Below are 7,121 nucleotides of genomic sequence, written 5' to 3' on the forward strand. Positions count from 1 at the left end.
GATATTGGCCGACCACACTCAATACACACTTTTTTTTCTATCGCTCCGTTTTCTTCAGCTAGATTATTTATTGATACTGAATAATACGGCAATAAATTATTTTACGTTTTGCCAAAGCCAAAACAATTGCACGTTCTCTCGTTATGACCGACAAATCGTGCTCATGCTCATTCTCTCTGTTTTTCCCTCTTATGCTCCACATGTTCCACTGATACTCCACCAAATTTGCTCTTCATTACGACGGCTTAAAGGCAACCGACTCTGTGTGCATTACTTTATGACCTCGTATTTGTTTGTTTAATATCAAGTTGAGATTTTTCAGCGTAAACGTTTTATTTGATTGTGTGTGTGTGTGAGGACGTTTTTCTTCTTCTTTCGTGTCTCTTGTACTTTGTCTTTTCCGGATATTCAGCACCGCATCATTATAATATAACGAAAATTTCCCTCATGATGTATCGCTTGTTATTTGGGCGAGAGTGTGACTGAACAGCAAAAAAAAAAGAATCCAACAACCTCGACTCATGACGAATAATAGAATAATTCCCGGCAAATGACATTCACAAAAGACAACGACAATTCGACGGCAACTTACACTTCATTTATATGACTTGTTTGATGCCGATGAACAATTCAGCACGGCCCCCGAATTACCAAAAGCCAAACAACAATGATTTACGCACTCCACACACCGAAATCCCGATGACCAGTATTATATCGTCACTTAACCGTTTTATTTGTATCGTCTAATGGCATCATTACACCGCGCTGATCGATTCACTCGCACTGAATGGCCATTTACACATTACATTCGGTTTTTGCATTTTTCATTCACACTTTTTGCATTCGAACTTCGCTTTTTCGTCACTATATCGCAGGACAGATACAAATTGGTATGTGGACGGTGATTGTTCACCACGTGGCAATGGGCCAAATGGCGTTTCGATCATCGAAATGAATTCAAAGCCACGCACTCCGGCAATATTCGAATTAGATTGAGATATTGGCCGACCATGCTCAATACACACATTGGACTTTCCTTCAAATTGAAGTCTTCATCAAGTTACAGCGAATTTGCATTTGAAATTCTTCAATAATTAGAATAAAAAATCAAAATAAATCATTGAAGCATTTTTGATCCATTTCGATTTTTATTCCATAGTTCAAATTAAAATTGGGACAAAATTGGGCACTACCAGCAATTCGGTAGTAAAAAAATGATGTTGAACTACTATTCTTCGTTCAAATTTTTATTTTCCATGAAAAAAAAATGGCTAAAATTGAATTTATTTCGTCAAATTTACGACTCGTTTTTATGATTCCTTCATTTTCGACTTTTATGAAGTCTTTCGAAGAAGCAGCTCATTAATTACCCTCATCTAAAACCGTTTAGAAAATGCATTACATGGAAAAAGCTTTAAATTCAAACGAAACAACTGGAAATAAGAAAATATTACCAATAATATCGAATCATTCGCAATAAATTGTCGTTTCCGAAGAAACCTGTCGCAATTGAATTTCGACCAAAGAATTTGTTGGTTTGCTGAAATCAAACGATACCTTAATCGGTATTCGTTTGTTCCAAGATTTATGGCTTTGTTAGTCGTTTCTTTCCATTTTTTTTGTTTTTTCGTTTGCGTTTCGTTTTTTGTTCGGTTATATTCTGTTCTTTTTTTTTGTCAAAATGTTGATGCACTCTGTCGGCTGTCTTTTGGTGTTTGCCGACACCAAATCGCTTCACTCACAAAACCACCATGGTCGCTGCCGTCATTTTTACTGTTACAAGAATTTTTACAACATTCAAACTGATAGAGTCAGCCACAAAAACAGACGGCGTTTATGTCGATGGCGAATGAAGTGGAGACGAGAGAGAGAGAGAGAGAGAGGGAGAGAATACACAACCACATATGTTCTATTTATTCAATTTATTGTTTTATTATTCACGATTCTATTCACAATTTTCTCCTTGTTTTCGGTTCGTTTTGTTTATTTCGAATTTGGTGTACAATTTTGGATTGTTGCAGCCGTGCGCGCCAAACAAAGAGCCTGGTCATGTCTTCAAGAATTATTACATTACACGAAGTAAAGGATAATGAAAGGAAGCCCGTTCATAAAAAAGGGTTCTCACGTTATAAATTGAAGCATTTTGTCATGTCCTGCGGATCATTAAAATGGGAAAAAAGAGGATAAAGGAAATGAGTTCATAAAGTGATCAAATACGCACGCGCATGATCATCACATTTCGTCTAAATGGAATATCTAATCACTTAATAATTATCCAAGCTTGTAGTGTTTAGTCTCAATGACTTTATAAAATGTGAGTGTGTTATCGGATAAAAAAAACGGTCCCGATTTTTAAAAAAACCTTGGGTTTTTTTTTGTTAATTCAAACACCTTTTTTATCGTTGTTATTTTTCTCTTCTTTCTTCTCTTCCACTCTTCAATGCGCATGGTTTGAAAAAAAAGGATTGATGAGATCGTTTTTAACATGATTATTCGTCGGATTGAAGACGATTCGTTGTGCACGTGCCACTTCTGAATGGAACATGTAAATTAAATGAATTCGATGAGTTTATTCTCATTCGGGGAAAAAAGACGAAGCAGAAAAAAAGGATTCGAATCGATATCATTTGGAATGATGGAGTCGTCAGCACATTAATCAATTCGTTGAAAAGTGGGTGTTTTAAATGGTGACGGGTTGATTTCAAGGTATTTTAATCAGTTATTCTCTCCCTTTCGCCTTCTGCTTTGACCATTCTATTTGAATAAATAATTTCAATGTTTCAACGCTTTTTTCCACGATCGATTTTTCGGATTGTTGTTTCTTCTTGATTTTGTTTTGGGTTCGCTTTTTTCATATCTTAATTTTTTTGACTCGGTTTTTTTGTATTGAATTCATTTTGATAGAAATGGATACCATGGATATAAATTGAAAGCATGGATTGGGTTAGTTCCGAACAACGTCGTTCTTTCAATAACAACAACAACTTCGTCGTTCAACGTTGTTCTTTTAAACGTAAATCAAAGGATCGATTTTTTTTTCATCAAAAAGTATCCTCATTAAATCTGGAACCATTTTTATTCCGGACACTGATGATCGGTTTGAAACAATAGATTATATTACCGAATGTGCAAGCGTCAACAGGTGAAACGTGTGTAAAAAAAGATAAAGCATTTTATCAAATACAGATGATGCACGGGTGATTTGAAACAGACCAAATGTTTGTTGACTTTGAGCCAGTGCACTTTTGCGGAATCTTTTGCTTTGTTTCATTTCAGCTCGTTTCGGCTTTTGTCTTTGTCTTTATAGGTTTGCTTTACTCTGGTTCATTTTTTATTACTGTTTAAATTTATTAAACACCAAATTTATTAGTTAGTAAATAATTTTTTTTTCTGGTATAATATACAGTCAAGTGTCCTAAACCGATACATTGGTGAGTAAACCGTACTTTTCACTATCGATCATTGTTTGATTCGGATTTTTTTTCGGTTTGGATCGATTTTTCTTAGCAAATTTGAAGAAAAATTTCAAATTGCCGTCGTTTGATGTGGACAAACAGTCAGATTAGCTGGCGCCTCTCAACCGGTGCTGATTATGAAAATCAAACGAGTTTTTCCGCAGGTGCGAACATATTGACAAATATGCGAATTGTTTCGGAAGGAACCACAAAGAATCTTTCATTGTCAAAGAATAAAGAGTCAAACGCCGTCTTATGCAAACATATCACACCCTTGAATCGCTTAGTTTATCTCCTTGAAAAAACAACCGCATTAAAAAAATACCAAAGATACCCTCTGGTGCCAAAATGCTTGAAAAATTGCATCATGGTTATCATGAACCCAAAAATTGTCGCTTGATCACCGCAAATTCGAGGCATCTTTCAACATTCCAACGACCATATTCCCTTTCTTATGCACTACAACAGCATGCTTACAACATTATGCTCAGTTCTTACCCATTTCCAATACAAATTCAATTCAAATTTTCCGTGTCAAGCAATTTTTTTTTCTACCTTCGAAATTTTTTTATTCTTGAGTGTCTCGGCTCAAAATTCTATTTTTACAGAGGAAAAAAAAATACGTGAAACATAAACGTACCATACGCAGTGAATTTGGATAGGGAGATGTGTAGCACACGCTGCTTGTGTGTATGTTTTTTTCACCAATATTTTAAATCAAATTTCAATGATGTTTTATTTCCCCATTTTTTGTTCGTTTTTTACGGCATTTTCTATTTTTGTGCAGTCGATTTTCGAACGCTGTGTGCATCGCCCTAATCTTGCCTTCATTTACGCTCAAATTCAACCGTTTGTTATTTTCCGAGTCCAGAATAGGGAATCGACGAGCGAGTTTTTGAAGACGAGAAGAAGAAAAAACCAGTAAATTAAATGCAACTGAATCGATTTAACAAACGTATCACGATGTCAGGAAGCCCTTTTGCACTTGAGAGAATAAACCCAAGAAATTAGGATCGAACGCGTGCGCATGACAATCATCTGTGGCACGCGACTCATGAAACACCTCAAGAACAAACGCAGGCGAGAGTTCATTTTTTTATGGATTTCAACGGCAATTAAACAGATTGATTCGAATTAGATGATCTTCGTTCTGTGGAATGAAGATCTTGTGGCTTTTAGTTCGAAAAAATGATTTTTGGATCTAAAAGGGATATTTGTGACAACAAATCAGTTTTCAGATTTTTATAATATCCAAGTAGATGATTGCGTCAAAAATTTTGATGAAATCTCTTGATTTTCGAACATTTCTAGTCACTGTCATCACTTCCACAGATTAAAAATATTAACCGTTCGGGGACAAATAATTTTGTTTATTGTATAAATGTATGGAAAAATATCAATTTTTCCCACTGCACATTCAGAGATGATTTGAGCCAAAGTGTGAGGTTTTATTAGAAACTGATGTTCGGGAGGTATAGCTATTTTTCGACGAGAAATTCAAAAATGCAATTGATTTGGGGTTGCGGACTGAGGTTTACCCACTTTGAGGTGGTTTTTGTACTTTTTTCACTTTTAGACCTCTGCCCTTCAAACTGAGGGGGGGCCAGCACTATATGCCAATGAAATCTATGGGACCAGGCGCAACTTTCGTGGGATATAACCTATTTGCCCATTGAGTTTTAAAGGATGAAAAATGTGGAAGTTATGATAGTGACCCAACTTTTCAATAGAAAATGTATCAAAAGAAGCAAATTCACATGAAAAACCAACGAAATTTCAGACATATCGACTTCGTTGGCTCTTCAATCGCTGCTAATTTGTCAGCGTCCAAAACAAGATTATCTGTCTGCATTCAAATGTCGAGCGAAAAAAACAACAATGGATATCATATGACAAACGACGGATTTTCACATTGACACGGCTGCTGTTGTTATTTTTTTTTTGGTAAATTCACTCATATTTTTCGGTGATTGAATCGATTGGTTTGGTTCTTTTTTGGCTTCCTGGCAACTGTTTCAATCGAGCAATAAAATAATGCTCAGGTTTCAAGTGAAAACGGGCCTAAAAGTAGCACGTGAGCCATCATCATGGGTTCCACATACACGGTATGTGTCACAGAGGATAATTGGAAAGAGAAAAAGAAGTGTTTTATTAGCGATGAAAGTGTTCGAGTCACCTTGGTGCACCAACTGAACATGTACGGTTCGACATTAACCAAACCGTACGATACTGTGTCTGATTCGGAAATGCTTTCGAAATGTCTGTGTGTATGTGACAGAAGCCATAGTGGCAATTTCGCAGTTGTGTGTGCCCAGTGTAATAAGATTAGTAAATCAAATTCGGATGACATGCATATAATATTTATGGAGTTCCCTATGCTCATTCACTCTCAGTGCGTATGACGGTTATGTGATAGTACCGCCAATACGAATATATCTGGATATGGCAACTGATGCAACTTGCTTGATGGTGTGTCATCTGTAGGCATTGAATATGAGTGTGTGTCTGTGTTGTTTTTGCTGATTTTCGAGAAATAATTTTCGATGGAGAGAGAGAGAGAGCGTACATGATATTGTGAGTGTCTGTGTCGATGAGAGGGTGATATGTGTGATGCGAGTATGTACGAGACAAACTTTGTTAATATGATGGCTAACCCGGTCTCTCTGTCTCCTATATTCCATTCATAGTGCATCGTTTGGCATACAGTTAAATTCAATATGATGATAATGTTTTTGTCGTCGGCTGCTGCTGTATGGGATTTATTTGCGAATCGATTTATGCAGGATCCGAAATGTGATGGCTTGTTTTATCCATATGTGTGCGTTTGTTACAAGTAGGAGTCGACATTTTCCATTCGTAATGCATATTTTTTTCCTCTCACTCCGGCAGCCTGGAAAAAAAGCAAGCAACGGCGGCGGCGGTGGTGGTGGCGAATTTTTCACACTTTTGTGTACTATGTGCATTGCATGTGTCGGGTGGCGATGACGACGATGTGTGCGTTTTATGATGGTGGTGCAAACATGTTGATATATTGCGTTTTCAGGCAGGCCAAAAGTTTCTCGATGGCCCGAATATATAAGCAGCCATTGTACAATAACGGGCGACCCAGCTAAAGCAATAAATTATACAAGCAGTCGGTCGGTATTGGTGATTCCCGTCGGAAGGGTTCGATTCAGCTCACTCTCTCTCTCTCTTGATTTCAACCCCAATTGCAATATGAGCCTCGTTTTTTTGTTCGCTTTCAAAAACTTAAAAAAAAACAAATTCGCCATCGTTTTTCCTACTTTATGTCCGCTTGGTGTCTTTGATTCGATTCGGCCATTCAGACTTAAATGGAATTGACAACGCGCGAGCGCGCGACATACAATAGCGATGAGCTAACGCGCTTACAGCGAACGCAAACAAGAGCTCGAAAGAGAGAGAGAGAGCGAGAGAGAGAGAGAGAGAGAGATAGGCAAAAAACGAAAAGTATCCACAAAGTAAAAATCAGATTTTTATCTTTGTGTCTCACTTTGTTCGCTGTTTTTAATCTTCTTTTCGTTTGATTTGTGGGTATATGTGTGTGTAGGTTATTCCAGGCAATGTGTTTTTTTCGCTCACTCGCGCTTTCCCTTCCTCGCTCTCTCTCTCTCTCTCTCTCTCTCTCTCTCTCTCTCTCTCTCTCTC

At 37.2% G+C, this 7,121-nt stretch overlaps 1 protein-coding gene across 1 annotated transcript in view; it reads left to right on the forward strand.

Annotated features, from left to right (window-relative positions):
* LOC129574893 (cysteine--tRNA ligase, cytoplasmic) overlaps positions 1 to 7,121 on the forward strand; it is a 349,418-nt gene that overhangs the window by 166,073 nt on the left and 176,224 nt on the right. The window lies entirely within an intron of this gene.

This window comes from Sitodiplosis mosellana, unplaced genomic scaffold (genome assembly GCF_009176505.1).
Source record: "Sitodiplosis mosellana isolate CC-2019 unplaced genomic scaffold, AAFC_SMos_1.0 Smas_scaffold_6165, whole genome shotgun sequence".
Lineage (NCBI taxonomy): Eukaryota > Metazoa > Arthropoda > Insecta > Diptera > Cecidomyiidae > Sitodiplosis > Sitodiplosis mosellana.